Genomic DNA, 17,695 nt, shown 5'->3' on the forward strand with positions numbered 1-17,695 from the left:
TTGAGTGACTGGATTATAACTGCAAGAAAAGTAAAACCAAGGTAAATCGTGGTCTATTGCAGCCAGTTGGAATAACCACAGGATGGGGCCAAAGGCGAGGCAGGTGGAAAGCTCAAGTGCTGCAGAAACTGAAAGAAAATACCAAGAATTTGTCGTAAGTTGTTTCTATTTGAACAGAATTTGGGGAATCTACTGATGATAGTTCAGTCGTTTCTCGTTTTTTTTCTTAAATATTATGCTTTAGCATTTTGAGAGATCATAGCTAGTCCGTATTTCATAGCACTGTTTGCCCATCCATAAATTTTCTAAATAACTTCTAATCATTTTTTGTGAAGAAGCAGAGGAATGAAAAACTTCATCATATTCCTGGTCAATTTCATCTCTAGTTGAGTTTAAAATATTAAGAAAATATAAAGAAATCTTTGCAAAGGTTTCTTGGAAAGAGAGCATGAAAATATTTTGAAAATTAATATTGTAAAATTTTTCAGTGATGGCAATAGGATAGTTTTTAGCTACAGTATTTCTTCTATTGATTTTTTTAAATTTAAACAGCACTTTCCACTTGAGTTTTTGTTAATTTCTTAGAAAAAATGGGATGAAAAGTAAAAATGATCAAAAAGCTGATTTCTGAGTTCCTAATTGTTTTTACTTAAAGCTTCTTTTGTTTTCAAAGATTCTTTCTTTGAATGATGAAATTGGAATGATCACAATTCAAGCAGGGAAATCTTGCTACCAGAAAAGTTTGAAAGAGTTAAATCTCTCACTGTGCCACTTTCCTGTTCTATGACCTTGGGCAAGTAATTTAACCTTTTTATGCCTCAGTTTCCTCATCTGTATAATGGGGATTCAATATTTGGTCTCCCCTCCCACTTAGACTGTGAGCCTCATGTGGTACAAGAATGGCGTTTGACCCCATTATTGACCCAGTTCTTCGTACAATGTTTGGCACATGTAAGCACTTTCCAAATGCCAGTGTCATTATTACTGCTAATAATAATAATATAATAACAATAATAAATAGTAGCATCATGGGATAATGAAAGATATGCTCTCCTCCCTGCCCAAAACCAAAAACAATGGTGCAACTATATACCAGATAATCACATTTTCTCTTCCCACTCTTTACCAAACAACACTTTAGGCATACAGATTTATGCAGAAAATTAGTAAATAAGGCCAGACATCTGCTTAGTACAGTGCTCTACACACAGTAAGTGCTCAATAAAAACAGTTGAATGAATGAATGAATATTAACAGGCCTAGAGGACACCTGAATAGACAAGAGAATAGGTAAAATTGGTGAGAAAGGGAGACAATACAAAAATCACAAAGAGCTAAATTCACAGAATTCCCTTTCTTGGCAAATCCTACAAATCCTTACCAAAATCGAAACTCCGCTGGGAAGGAAAGAGAGGTTTGTGCCCATTATGTACTTAATTTATAAATATTTGTTGAGGAGGATGAACTTAGATGCTTACAGATGTTTTAAACTCCTGTAGGCAGAGAACATAGCTACCCATCCTATTCTATTGCACTCTCCAAAGTTTAGTACCATGCTCTGCAAACAATAAGCACTCAATAAATATGACTGATGGATTGATTAAAATGTTCTCCCTGTTCGCTCTACCTTTTAGATTGTGAGCCCTATATGGATCAAGGATTGGTTCTGAGCTGCTGATTTAGTACCTACCACAGCCCATAACACAGTGCTTGACAAATACTATCACTAATCAATTTGCTGTGTTCCGTTGAAGCCGTCCTTCTCCTACCCCTGGGGTCCTTTTATTGGGAAAGATGATGTCAAGATGAAGTCAACCCTTGCGTGGTTGGTTCCAGACTACTTCAGGCTGTAAACATAACGGGGTATGAGTTCTCACCAAGCTCTGTCTTCCTTTTAATCCTCCCTTCTGATATAGAATCAAAAAATTATAGACTAATTGAGCCAGAGGGGACATCAAGAGAGCATCTGGTAGTTCAGCTGCCTGATTCCAGGCAGGTGGAATAATTAAACCATCCAAAACAGAAAAATGTTTATTATTTTCTTCAAGATTTCCAGATGCAGAGACTTCCCAATCTTCTTCGGTGGTCTGTCACAGAGATGTGTCTCTGAGAGTCCCTCGAAACCTCTTCTGCTTCTGTAAACCCATTTCTCCCTTTTCGGCCCTGGTGGTTCATAGAGAACACAGTTTCCTCAATAGTGAGAAGCAGCGTGGTTTAGTGGGTAACCCACGGCCCTGAGAGTCAGTTCTAATCATCATCAATCGTATTTATTGAGCGCTTACTGTGTGCAGAGCACTGTTCTAATCCCAGGTTTGTCACTTGTGTGCTGTCTGACCTTGGGAAAGTCACTTCACTTCTCTTTGCCTCAGTTACCTCATCTGTAAAATGAGGATTAAGACTGTGAGCCCCACGTGGGACGCGGATTGTATCCAACCTGATTAGGTTGTATCTACACCAGGGTTTAGTACAGTGCCTGGCACGCAACAAGTTCTCAACAAATACCGTTTTAAAAAAACTAGTTTCCTCAACTGACAAGTAGGGATTAAATACCTGTTCTCCCATCTATTTAGACTGTGAACCCAGTATGGGAGAGGGACTGTACCATCCTGATTAGCTTGTACCTGTTAACTTAATAATAATAATAATAATGATGGCATTTGTTAAGCGCTTACTATGTGCAGAGCACTGTTCTAAGCGCTGAGGGGGATACAAGGTGATCAAGTTGTCCCACATGGGGCTCACAGTCTTAATCCCCATTTTACAGATGAGGGAACTGAGGCTCAGAGAAGTTAAGTGACTTGACCAAGGTCACACAGCAGACATGTGGCGGAGCTTGTATTAATTGTATTAATTGTATTGTATTAGCTTGTAGAGAAGCAGCGTGGCTTAGTGGCTAAAGCCTGGGCTTGGGAGTCAGAGGTCATTAATCCCGGCTCCGCCGCTTGTCCTTGGGAGTCAGAGGTCATGGATTCTAATCCCGTCCCTGCCACTTGTCAGCTGTGTGACTTTGGGTAAGTCACTTCAATTCTCTGGGCCTCAATTCCCTCATCTGTAAAATGGGGATGAAGACTGTGAGCCCCACAGGGGACAACCTTGATTACTTTGTATCCCCCCCAGTGCTTAGAACAGTGCTTGGCACATAGTAAGCGCTTAACAAATACCAACATCATTATTATTATTATTATTGTCAACTGTGTGACCTTGGGCAAGTCACTTAACTTCTCTGTGTCTCAGTGACCTCATCTGTAAAGTAGGGATGAAGACCGTGAGCCCCATGTGGGACAACCTGATAACCTTGTATCTACCCCAGCGCTTAGAACAGTGCTTGGTCCATAGTAAGCGCTTAACAAATGCCACCATTATTATTACTGTATCTCCCCCAGCACCTAGACCAGTGATTGACAGTGCTTAAAAAAAATAGGGACTTGATAATTGCTGCTGCTGATGTCGATGGTGATAATGATGGAGAAGCAGCATGACGTCGTGGTTTGAGCATAGGCCTGGGAGAAGGTTATGGGTTCTAATCCCGGCTCCACCACTTGGCTGCTGTGTGACCTTGGACAAGTCACTACACTTCTCTGTGCCTGCTACTTCATCTATAAAATAGGGATTGAGACTGTGAGCCCCACGTGGGACAGGAACCGTATTCAACTCGATTTGCTTGTAACTCCCCCCAGTCCCTAGTACAGTGCCTGGCACATAGTAAGCGCTTAACAAATACCATCATTATAATGGCATAGGAAATGCATAGGCACAGGAATGGCATAGACTTCTAGACTGTGAGCCCACTGTTGGGTAGGGACCGTCTCTATATGTTGCCAACTTGTACTTCCCAAGCGCTTAGTACAGTGCTCTGCAAACAGTAAGCGCTCAATAAATATGATTGAATGAATGAATAGGAAAGAGCCAGAGCTGGAGAGAAAGGGTGGACAGGGAAAACGTCTACCAACTCCGTTATATTGTACTCTGCCAAGTGCTTACTGCGGTGCTCTGCCCATAGGAAGCACTCAATAAATACGATTGAATGATTTAGGGGCTGTTGTGAAAGCAGAATGCACAGGATTTGTCAACACACTGATTGTGTGGCAGCTTCTAATTCTCAGGTAATACAGCAAATGTTGCTATTTTTTAACCCAAATGGTGTCTTCTACTTTTAATACATGCTTGGATTTCATAAATATCTAACCGTGATATTAGGAGTGCCTGTGCCATTATTCTTCTGGCTACTCTTAGGCTAATCCAGGGGCTCAATAATTGAAATTGATTGTTGAGTCATTTCTCAAGCCCATATCGATGACTGATATTTACTGAGCACTTATCAAGTGCAGAGCACTGCACAAAAGCCCATACTTTCCAAATTATTTTGTTCACGGCCCTCCTGAGAGCCCTTCACCTCCAAAAGGCATTCCCCGATTAAATTCCAGTTTCTCAGGTGGAGAAGCAGTGCGGTTTAGAGGAAGGAGCCCAGGCTTGGGAGTCAGAGGTCATGGGTTCTAATCCTGCCTCCGGCACTTGTCAACCGTGCGACTTTGGGCAAGTAATTTCACTTCTCTGTGCCTCAGTTCCCTCATCTGTAAAATGGAGATTAATACTGTGAGCCCCACGTACCTTGTATCTACCCCAGTGCTTAGAACAGTGTTCGGCACACAGGAAGCGCTTAACAAATGCCATCATTCTTATAAGCGCTTAGTACAGTGCTCTGCACACAGTAAGAGCTCAATAAATACTATTGAATGAATGAATATGTTTCTCAGGTCATATCCATTCAGTAGGGGCCCTTCACGCAGTGTTTATGCACCTACTCTTAACCCTTTTGCATAGTCACCTATTGATTTGTCATTGCTTACCTTAACCTGTACCTATTTATCATATTTTTCCTTCCGTAGCGTGGCCAACAGCAGCTGTAGCAGTGTTTATTTCTACTCCAACTATTTGTGAATGACTTCTGTCAACCTAAACCCGTTAGATTGTCAACTCCTTTTGGGCAGAGATTTTATCTTTTTCAGTTGTACTCTCCCAGGCGTTTCGTACGGTATGCCGTATACAGTAGGTACTCAAATGCTATTAGTTGATGAGGTCACCTACTCTTTTGTACTCTCCCAAGTATCAAGTACAGTACTCTGCACCCAGCAAACACTCAATAAATTCCACTGATTGATTGACTGATTGATGGTATGAGGCCTTACCACCAGAGTCTTACTGGGATCAGAAATCTAGAAGGGCCTTAACATTTAAGAGCGCACATTTTCACAATGTAGCAAACACAGCCTTTTGATGATTATGGTTTTTGTTAAGTGCTTACTATGTGCCCAGCACTGTTCTAAGTGCTGGGTTAGATACAAGGCTATCAGTTTGTCCCACGTGGGACTCACAGTCTTAATCCCCATTTTACAGACAAGGGAAATGAGGCACAAAGAGGTGAAGTGACTTGCCCAAAAGGACAGTTTTTTTACAAAAGATTTACTGGAGCAGAAAATATAAAGAATTTCCAGTGGATTTTGAGGGCTGACCCGTGGGTCGGTAGCGTTCCTAAAACCGGAGCTGTGTTTCACTCCTTGATTAATAATACCCTGTCGCTCCTCGTAACCCCGGAACTCCCTTAAGCCCACTCTAAAGGCATACCCTGACTTTTACCAAGGGGCAAACTTGAATTTTTAACCTTCAACATCGTGAAAAATTCTTCTTCAAACACTTCCTCTGGAAAGCACACAGCTCAGAGAGCTAAAAATGTCCCCGGTAATAACTACAGCAGGAATTGTAACAAAACCCTCTTTTTGAAACCAAATAAAGTCTTCCGTGGGGGCGGTTCACCACTTCCCCTTTGTTAACAAGCAGGAACTAATTTAGCAGAGAAGATAAAAGCCAAAGTTGTCTCAGATGGACGAGGAAACTAAACCCTAGAACACAAAATGCCTCCGTGACAGGGTGGTCTGACTAACTTTCAGTAAGGAGAACTTGTCTGACTTGAAGAGTCACAAACCACAAGCAAAAAGCCTGCGATAGATATGTTTGTTTGGGGCCTGCGTGGGTGAAAGTATGACAGTCATTTCCACAATCATTCTCAATTATTATTTTTATACTCTAACTTTCTACTTTTGTTACTGAGTCGTTGGCTTTTTAAAATAATATTTTCACTACAGACACCTCAAAAACTAGAAAAAGACTACCCACAAAATGCAGTTCAAACATGTAAGTGAGAAAATGATTCTGGAAGCAACAAGTAACAAAACTCATCTAATCTCTCACCAGGATTTAGTGTCACTTTTATAGGAGTACAAACCAGTAGGAGAAAAAATAAATCCAGAATAACTGTGGCATTTGTTAAGCACTTACTATGTGCCAAGCTCTGTTCTAAGCACTGGGGGAGATACAGGGTAATCAGGTTGTCTCACATGGGGCTCACAGTCTTCATCCCCATTTTCCAGATGAGGGAACTGAGGCACCGAGAAGTGAAGTGATTTGCCCAAAGTCACACAGCTGACAAGTGGTGGAGGTGGGATTAGAACCCACGACCTCTGACTCTTTCCGCTGAGCCAGCACTGGTAACAACAATAAGTGTTCAATTTCTGCTGTCCAAATAAAGCTACTTTAAAAGTGAATTGTTCTTTTTCTGTAGTGAAAAATGTAAGTGTTTAGGAAAGAAAGATAAAGTGAAAGTTAAGATGAAAGAGCACTTCTGAAAATGATTGAAAATGTGCATATGTTAAGGGATGCAGGAAAGAAATGTACTTAACCCCTGATGTGTAGGTTCCCAAAGTCACCTGGGAAATTACAAATTCAGGTTTTAGTGCTTCGGCCATGGTCTGGAATTTCTGAAAGAAAAGGCTGGGACTGCTTAGCCCACTTGGAAAACCTAAAAGAAAAATAAAGTGTTCTTTCCAGCTTCCAAAAGAAGATTTATTACTCCCAGCACCTATCTGTGCTTCGTCTAGACTGTAAACTCATTGTGCACAGGGAACATGTCTACCAGTCTGTTATACTGCTCCCAAGAAGTTAATAAAGTGCTCTGAACATAGTTAAATGCTCAAAAAATATGATTGATTCTGATGCACAATCCAGCAAGTAGAGGAGTGACACGAATTCTTAGATTTTCTGCCAATTTTATGCAGGGAGAATGAAATCGAGACAGGGAAGGAGGGGAGGAGACTCAATTAATACAGTGAGAATAATAGTTATCAGAAATCCCTGGACATGTAATAGGCGTTTCTGACCAATCAACAACCAGCCGGCCGCTCTCACCAAAGAATGACAGAAGGAGCGTAGTAATAATAACAAAAAAAATGTGTGTTTTGTTAGTTTGGCAGAGATTATGAGGAAGAAGAGGAAAGCAAGTGGAGACCTGCGAGGCAGCAGACAAAATGGAGGAGGTGAGGAAAAGTACAAAGTGTGAGGGCAATAAGCCATGACAGGCTTTAAGTGTTCTGCACCTAGTAAGCACTCAATAAATACCACTGCTTGATGAGAGGGAAAGTGGAGTAGAAACAGAAGACTAGAGAGAGATGGAAAGAGAAAGAGAGATGGAAAGAGAAAGAGAAATGGAAGGGAATATAATAATGATAGCATGTTTTAAGCGCTTACTGTGTGCAAAGCACTGTTCTAAGGAAAAAGGGAGAGAGAGAGCAAGAGAGAACCCAGTAAGTCTTTGAACCAACAAAAAAAATCAGTGGATTGTCTTAGTCCCACATATTATTCACCACAGTTGTCCCCCAAATGGCCCCAACTCAATAATGATTTTAAAAATGTGATATTTGTTAAGCACTTACTGTTTGTCAAGCACTTTACTGAGAGCTAGGGTAGATTCAGTATAATCAGGTCAGATACAAGCCCCTGTCCCACATGAAGCTCACAGTCTAATCACTTGATTCCCTGATTATTCACTCATTCAATCATATTTATTGAGCGCTTACTAAGTGCTTGGGAGGTACAAGTTGGCAACATATAGAGACGGTCCCTTCCCAACAATGGGCTCACAGTCTAGAAGGGGGAGACAGACAACGAAACAAAACATGTGGACAGGTGTCAAGTCATCAAAATAAATAGAAATAAAGCTAGATACACATCATTAACAAAATAAATGGAATTGTAAATATGTACAAGTAAAATAGAGTAATAAATCTGTACAAACATATGCACAGGTGCTGTGGGAGGGGAAAGAGGTAGGACGGGGGGGTGGGGAGGAGGAGAGGAAAAAGGGGGCTCAGTCTGGGAAGGCCTCCTGGAGGAGGTGAGCTCTCAGTAGGGCTTTGAAGGGATTATTCATCAGACTGGTGATCCACTCTGGTCCAGGATGGACTTGTATGTTGTTAATGGTTTCTCCCACATCCATTCCATTCAAAGTATTTCCAAATGGCAGTTCACAGGCATGGATCTGAGGGGCTGGAAGACTGAGCTTTATCCCAGACCTTCAAGGACAGACGTCCTCATTCAAGATCTTAGCCAACAAAGATTCCTCATCAGAGAGAAGCGGGGGGGGGGGAGTGGGGGGGGGGGGAGGTTTCAAAGTGGGAAGAGTGAAAATAGGAGGTTGATTGTGAAAAACAACTCAATTTAAAACATGTTCTGGTATATTAACAGCCATTTATGAACATCCCTTTGCAAACATCAAACGCACTCTTCCAGGCTTTACTTGGAAAGGATTTACTTTAAGGGGCTGAGGAAGGAGAGGCAATGCAAAACTTATGTTTGAATTTTCCAACTTTTCTAAGTTCTCTTGACTTTAATTTTAAACGTGTTTGCCTGCATCTGACTTTTCCACTTTGTGTTAACTTTGAAAAAAGATAACGAGGGAATGCTGTGGAATAAAAGCCAAGACAAATCTTGGTAATAATAATGATAACAATAGTACCTGTGTACTTACTAAGTGCCACATAAACCAACTGTAAGCTCGTTATGGGCAGGAAACATGTCTGCTAATTCTGTTGTACTCTCCCAAGTGCTTAGTACAGTACTTTGCACATAGTAAGTGCTCAATAAATATCATGGATCGATTGATTGCCAAATACTGTACTAAATATTGAAAAGGATACAAGATAATTTGGTTAGGAACATCCTGTGCCACTTGGGACTCACAGACTAAGTAGGAGGGAATATCAATCAATGGTATTTATTGAGTGTTTACTCTTTGCAGAGCACTGTACTAAGCATTTGGGTGAGTACAATGTAACACAGTTAGCAGACGTGTTCCCTGCCCATATAGAGAGAAGGATTCAATCTCGATTTTGTTGCTGAAGCACGGAGAAATTGTGTCTTTTCCAGGGCTATATAGCAGACGAGTGGCAGAACTGGGATTATAACTCAGATCCTTTGATTTCCAGGCTCATGCTCTTTTGACCAGACCACACTGACAAGTCTCTTGTTAAAGGGGCAATTTCATTCAGATCATTAGACCTCCGAATCATTTTTTTTTTCTGTAATGGTATTTGTTAAGCGTTTACCAGACACCATACTAAACACTGGGCTATATACAACATAATCAGGTTGGACACAGTCCATCTCCTATGAGGGGCTGACAGTTTTAACTCCATTTTGCAGATGAGGGACTTGAGGCACAAAGAAGTGAAGTGACTTACCCAAAGTGTAACAGCAGATGAGTAGCAGAGTCAGAATTAGAACCCAGGTCCTCAGACTCCCCGGCCGCTGTGCTTCTCAGATTGCTTCAGCTGATTCTACTGGATCTCATTCTCCATTCACAAAGACTACTGCCTACTTTGGGAACAATGCAGAGAAACTCAAGTAGATGCCACTTAGTTTCCCTTCTGATCTCCTGATCTGAGGAGATTGATTCTTTCATAAACAAAAGAAATGAGCCTGTCTCTTCAAATGTGACTTTCCAAAGACAACTTCATTGTTCACACTGCCATATGATTTTATTATTTTAGGATATGGGTTGCTTTTTTTTGGCAAAAAATGTATGCATGCCCAAAGATTTTTTTTTTCCTCCAGAGCAAGCAGGTAAGTTTGGAGAATGTTCCAGTCTTTAGGCATGGCTCTGTTTATCCCAAATGCTGAGAGCTTTCACTGAGATAAATTTCCAGGTCAGTGATCTTCCCTGTGGTGCTAATTTGTGATAGGACTGTTTGTAACGATCCAGACACATGTGAAAAGCAGATAGACCTTCCAAACCCAGCCCAGGCTGGATTAAGAGGATGCATTTTCAAAGCAAGGCAAAAAAGATAAAATGCCGCTCCTGCACAGTATACCATCTGAAAAGATTTGAAGGAATGACTTTGAAAATTTTGCCCTTGAGTTTACTTTTCATCACATATCTGAACTTATTTCTCCAATTCATTTTGCTACATTCGTATGGCAGTCTGAAAATATTTCCTTCCTCCTGGCTGAATTCTAGCACTTGATCTAGCAAAAGAAACCACATTATTTCTGCCTCTTAAACCTGTACATGATCTGAATAAGCTAATTTTTAAAAAATCTCTTACTGCAAAGACTGAGTTCCGGTGCTTCCAGACACAGAAGTTACCTGTATTGTACTGAGATTTGAACTATTTATTCCTCTTAAAAATGGCCTTATAAAGTATGATAGAGTAAGCCCTCTCTCCCCACACATCTTTAAAGAAGCATATTAAATTGATGATACCACTTGTTGTGGCAGCCCAAAATGAGGCTGTATGTATTTACATATGTCTATGAATATTCTATTACTTCAAAATTCTGTTTTACTAAAATGGCACGAGGGTTTGCTGACATTGGTACTGTCAAGTTATTCCTATATAATGCTATTTTTTCACATTTGCACTTCCCGTTTTCAATAGTACATGATGCCAAAATTAGGGAACGTTATTCCAACAACTCACGACTTCCTGGATACAACATGATGCTGTGTTGAAAGAATTGGCTGAGCGTGTGTTCTTGGTACCGGGAGAGTATGAGTTCTAGAAGGTGGGTTTTCTTTAACTTGGGTTTTGCAAGGGCACAAACCTCCCTTTTATACAAGAACTGCCAGCCTGTATTGGCAGTTTGTGTCTGCTAGTCTCCCCATTAGAGAGCACACACCTCAAGAGCGGGAATCATATATTGCATGTCCCCAAGCACTCTACACCCGACTGGCATTAAATGCTCTGGATATTGAGATGGTAAATAATACAAATCATCGTAGTCAGAACCACCATCCTCCCTGTCTCCCAAACCTGTAACTTTGGGGTAATTTTCAATTCGTCTCTCTCACTTAACCCACACATTCAGTCTGTCACCAAATCCTGTCGGTTCAACCTTTGCAACATCATTAAAATCCTTCCTTCCCTCTCCAAACAAAACTGCTACCATGTTAATCCAGGCATTTATATCCTGTCCTGCCTTAATCACTGCATAAACCTCGTTGCTGACTTCCGTGCCTCCTGGCTCTTCCTACTTCACTAGGCTGACCGTATCATTTTTCTACAAAAACATTCAGGACATGTCTCCCCAGCCCTCAAGAACCTCCAGTGGTTGCCCATCCACCTCCGCATCGACCAGAAACTCCTTACCATCAGCTTTAAAGCACCCAATCACCTTGCCCCCGCCATCTTACCTCCCTGATTTCCTACTACAATTGAGCCCTCACACTTCACCCCTCGAATACCAGTCTACTCACTGTACTTCGATCTCGTCTATCTCACCATCGATCTCTCACCCATGTCCTGTCTCCAGCCTAGGAACAACCTCCCTCTTCATACACTACAGACGACCACTCTCTACACTCTCTTCAAAACCTTAAAAAAGGCCTATCTCTGAGAGGACTTCTCCTACCAGGCCCTTATTTCCTCTTTTCCCACTCTCTTCTGGGTCATCCTTGCTTCTTGGATTTGCGCCCTTTATTCACCCTTCCCTCAGCCCCAGAGCAATTATGTACAGATCAGTAATTTAGTTATATTATTGTCTACTTCCCCCTCTAGGCTGGAAGCTTGTTGTGGGCTGGGAACATGTCTACCAACCCTGTTATACTGTATTTTCCCGAACACTTATTATAGTGAAGTGACTTGCCCAAGATCACACAGCAGACAAGTGGCAGAGCCAGGATTGGAACCCAGGTCAGAAGGACATCCAGCCTCTTGCTCTATCCACTAGGCAATGCTGCTTACCTCATGCCTGGAAACCAGAGCATCTGGGTTCTAAACCAGCTCCACCATTTGCCTGTGGTGTGGCCTTGAGCAAGTCACTTAACTTCTCTGTGCCTCAGTTTCCTCAACTGTAAAATGGGGATTGTGACTTAGCGCCATGTGGGGATTGAACTATGTCCAACTTGATTGCATTGTACATACTCCAGCACTTAGTACGGTGTCTGGCACATAATAAGCAATTAACCAATACTATAAAAACGTGAAATAATTATGTGGTCATCATCAATATCTTCAGTCATACTGAGCACCTACTAAGGGGAAAGCATTATACTAAGCACTTGGAAGAGTACAGTATTTCAGAAATAAGAAAAACAATCACTACCCTGCAGGAATTTACAATCAAAGGGCAAAAATTATAATTATTTACAAATACTGAGAGCAGTAGGTTTATTTTGTTAATATGTTTGGTTTTGTTCTCTGTCTCCCCCTTTCAGACTGTGAGCCCACTGTTGGGTAGGGACTGTCTCTATATGTCGCCAACTTGTACTTCCTAAGTGCTTAGTACAGTGCTCTGCACACAGTAAGCACTCAATAAATACGATTGATTGATTGATTGAATAAGGATAAAACAGAAAGTGTTCCTGTGGGTCAGCAACTCGGTTCATGAGAAAAAAAGGCCAATTTTCAAATTTAATTCAGAACGATTGCATTCATGCTGTGATCCCCAAGTCATTGTCTCATAGTTCAACAAATTCTCTTGTCACTCTTTTTTTTCATTTATTAGACAACTTGGAATCTGAGCTTCCTTTATAGGATGTTTCAACTTGTTCCCTTCATTGTTTAATCTCTAGAAGCTGACATAACGTGAACGTTCCTGTAATAGCTAACCCAAGAAATGGGTAAATAATCTACATCAGTGGCTAGAATTATTCATCTAAAAATGTCCTCATCAGCAAGCAGGATGCTATTCTTTTAACCTCCTTCCACCTTTGTGTGTTTGGCCACACACTGACCTCTTCCAGGATGCAAATTTGACTGCACTACAGCACGACATCACACCATAAATGAGGGCATTTTTTTTTTAATTAACAAAGATCCCATTTCTCAGATGGTTCCTGGGAAGAACATTTATAGAAAGTTCTTTTCTTTATTAAAAATAGCTTCCAGTCTGTGGTAAAACATCCTGAACCCATATCCCCTTACAACTTCTATGAACCAGTTATGTCCTTGGGGAATCTGGCCTGACACATAGCATTCAATTTTGGCTTTGTGTTAGAACAAAATAAAGAACCACTCAGAACCTCGTCCATTAAAGAAAGAAAGAAAAAAAAAATAAGGATGGTTGGCTAATCTCCAGGAAGTGTTGGAGACTCTTTCACCGACTTATTTGAATGTTGAAATGTGTGCCACCTGATTAACAGTGCATAAAGCCATTCTCTTTTTTATGGTGCTTGTTAAAACCTTACTATGTGCCAGGCACTGTACTAAGCACTGGGGTACAAACAAGTTAATCATGTCCCACAAGGGGCTCACAGCCTTAATCTCCCATTTTACAGATGCGGTAATTAAGGCTCAGAGAAGCGAAGTAATTTGTCCCAGGTCACACAGCAGATAAGGGGCAGAGCCAGAATTAGAACCCAGGTCCTCTGACTCCAGGCCCCGTTCTCATTCCCCCAGGCCACGCTGCTTCACTACACCCATAAGGATAATGGCACTGGAGTGTCACTTTATGTACCTCTCCCAATTTCTCTAATAATTGTTCTGTTTTGATTCTGATGGAGAAAGTTTTATTTACAGAAAGTTATTACTGGATCAGTCACACAGCAGGCTTCAGTGCTTGACTTTGGGTCTCTGGCAAACAAGGAAATGACAGATTGCATTTATGATGTAGCCGTACTGCATGTGAATGAAGCTTAGAACTAAGGCAAAGCCATTTAAACTGTGGGGTTCACATCTAACAGGAAATATCATTTGTACTGGAAATATTTCTTATCATTCTAAACCTCAACATGAGCTACAGCTAAGTGGGTGTCTAGTTTTGTTTTGTAAAGCAGTAGTGAATAAGGGTGGGGTGAAGGACAGTGCGAAATATTTGGCACACATCCTAGGAAAAAAGATTCAATCGATTTTCATGTATTTTTTAATATCCTCAGACAAAAACTCTATTCTGGTTCCTCTCTTGCCACTTTCAAAACCTTTGTATTAGAGTGAGTCAGCAGGCTTCTTTATGAAAAAAGGCCTATTACTTTGGTCTTAGTAGCCTGTTGTATCATTAAACTGCCAAAGCTGCAGTTAACAATTTTCCACAGTCTTGACTAAATACTTTTGAGCACGTGTCCTGCTTAACTGAAGAAATGGGGCCTATTTTCTTTTTTGAACTTTACTCCTGTAGGATTCAATATCCTGCAGCAGCTTTTTGTTGAAGTCAGAATCTCCATGTAACAGTTAACAAATTTCTTCATAGTGAAATTTGAGGCCTGATAATAATAATAATAACAATAAAAATAATAGCCATGGTGTTTATTAAGCATTTACTATGTGCCACAGGCTCTGTATTAAGCACTGGAGTAGATAAAAGATAATTATGTCAGGCTCTGTATTAAGCACTGAAGTAGATAATCATGTCAGATTCAGTTCTTCACAGTCTAAGACAGAGCAAGAATGGGTAATGAATCCCCATTTTATGATGAGGAAACTGCGGTACAGGGAAGCGAGGTGACTAGCCCAAGGTCACTCAGCAGGCAAGTGACAGAGCAGAATTAGAACTCAGATTCTCCGACTCTCAGGCTCATGCTCTTTCCACTGGGCCATGCTGCTTCATGCTGTTAGATTCTCACTGTGAAGATCTGGATTTGGATCTTATCCCCATGTTGACCAATTAATCAGTCGATCAATGTTGAGGGTTTACTGCATGCAAAGAGCTGTACTATGCACTTGGGGGAGTACAATAAAGTCGCTGGACATGTTCCCTGCCCTCAAGGAGCTTGCAGTCCATTATCCTAACAGCTTATCCCCAGAAGAAGGGGCCTTTTTTCCTGCTATGAACATGGAACTTTGAGCCAGTGAAGAGAAATTTTGCTGTACTCTTTTCATGGTTTTGTTTTCCCCTCCCAAGCGATTTATTTTCTGAATTTGTTAAAGGTCAATCGATGCAAATTAAGGGAGGGAACTCTTGGCAGTTGGATAAAGTAGTGAGTTTGACTTGAAAGACAGGATTACTCTCTTGGATGGATTGCATTCAGGTCACCTGTGGAGTTTAGCTGTTGTTTCGATTAAAATTCCAAGCCTCTATTTTCCAGATTAAACATCTTCTTCAGGTGCACCCCAGCTAGTACTCTTAACTCCTCCCAAGCTAATAATAATAATGTTTGTTAAGCACTTACTTTGTGCCAAGCACTGTACCTTAGTACAGTGGGAGAGATACAAGGTTATCAGGTTGTCCCACATAGGGCTCACAGCCTTAATCCCCATTTTACAGATGAGGTAGACGAGGTATAGAGAAGTTAAGCAACTTGCCCAAGGTCACAGAACAGACAAATGGAAGAGCCAGGATTCATTAAGTCTATTTTTGAGCACTTCCTGTGTGCTGAGCACTGTACTAAGCACTTGGAAAATACAATATAGCAAATAAAGAGAGATATTCCCTGCCCACAAAGGGCTCACATTAGAACCCATGTCCTCTGTCTCTCAGGCCCATGCTCTTTCCAGTAGGCCACACAGCTTCTAATTCATCTTTTAACCAGTTTTCTCTTGATGATGGAATATTCCCTTCAATCCTCTGAATATTCATTTTCTTAAAAGCTTTTTGAAATCTTGTCTAGTTCACTTAATGGTATTTATTGAGCACTTACTGTGTGCAGAACACTCTACTAAGAGTTTGAAAGGGTGGTGAGAGAGTGAAAAGTCCAAACAACACAACAGAGTTGGTAGACATGTTCCCTGTCTACACTGAGCTTACGGTATAGAGGGAGATAATCAGGTCAGACCCGATCTCTGTCTCAGATGGGGTCACAGTCTAAAAAGAGGGAGAACAATTATCAAATCCCCATTTTACAGGTGAGTGTAATTAGGTACAGAGAAGCTAAATGACTTTCCCAAGATCACCTAGCAGACAAGTGATGGCGCCCGAATTAGAATCCAGAGCCTCTGACTCACAGGTCTGTGCTCTTTAAAGTCTAAATATATTACCTTTACTTGTCCCCATCTATCAACATGCTTACTGCTCACTTTCAAGAACTCTAGAAGATTAGTGAGTGTGAGTACAGAAGCTTCGCTGCCTTTTAAGTGCCCAAACTTAATTATAGATTCTACTAATTTGCCAAGTAGAAAAAGTGATAGGATTCCCAGAATCATCTCTGGAACACAATAGTGACCAGATAATCCTCCAGTGCATTGTCCATATTTCATTCCTTATTCATTCAATCGTATTTATTGAGCACTTAAATTCTCGAGAGACTTTCATTCTCGCTACTTAGAATGCAGTCTGGTTCCGATGACTTACTTGCAGCTAGTTTATCAACTGTGTTGACAACATCCTGTGTGGTTCATAGAGTTTGATCCAGTTCCCCTGCCTTGTCTATTTCAAAAATCAATGTGGGTGTGGGAATCTCTTAACATTTTCTTCCCAACTTGTATCTGTAGCTCATCTTCAGGTTGAGTGATGGCGGTACTGATTCTGAGATTTTATCAGCCTGGGTGGGTGCGTCTAATAAGACCAGTGGGTGGTTTGATGACCCTTCCACCGCCTCTTCCTGCACCACTGCCACTTTGGACAAACCATGTTTCCTCTTGAAGCCACAACCTTCCCAAAGCCTCTGCCTGAGGATAACTGCCCCAATTCTGATAAAAGCCCAAAAAACTGACCTGACTTCTGTGACTGTCTCCCACCTGTAGACGGCTTGGGCACGTCATTGAGACTCACTTTAGGAGACTTGCTGTAAGATTTTTGTCTCCCTATCCTGTTGTAATAATAATAATAATAATAATAATAATAATAATAATGGCATTTGTTGTGTTAACAAGTGTTAAGTGTTAAGTGTTTACTTAACACTTCTAGACTGTGAGCCCACTGTTGGGTAGGGACTGTCTCTATATGTTGCCAGCTTGTACTTCCCAAGCACTTAGTACAGTGCTCTGCACACAGTAAGCGCTCAATAAATACGACTGATTGATTGATTTACTATGTGCAAAGCACTGTTCTAAGCCCGCTGGAGGGATACAAGGTAATCGGGTTGTCCCACGTGGGACTCACAGTCTTAATCCCCATTTTACAGATGAGGGAACTGAGGCACAGAGAAGTGAAGTGACGTGCCCAAGGTCACATAGCTGACAAGTGACAGAGCCAGGATTAGAACCCATGACCTCTGATTCCTTAGCCCGGGCTCTTTCCGCTAAGCCATGCTGCTTGTATTCTTGTATTGTATTCTCCATGTATTCTGCTGTATATGTATATGTATGTATATGTATACGTATGTATATGTACATGTATTCTCCTTGTATATGCTGTTTGTGTTCTCCCAAGCGCTTAGTACAGTGCTCGACATCCAGTGAAGCTCAGTAGATACCAATGATTCAGAGAGCAGCAGCATGGCCTAGTGCATACAGGATGGACCTGGGTTCTAACCCCGGCTCTGACACTTGTCTGC

Source organism: Tachyglossus aculeatus, chromosome 23, assembly GCF_015852505.1.
Source record: "Tachyglossus aculeatus isolate mTacAcu1 chromosome 23, mTacAcu1.pri, whole genome shotgun sequence".
NCBI classification, from domain to species: Eukaryota; Metazoa; Chordata; class Mammalia; order Monotremata; family Tachyglossidae; genus Tachyglossus; species Tachyglossus aculeatus.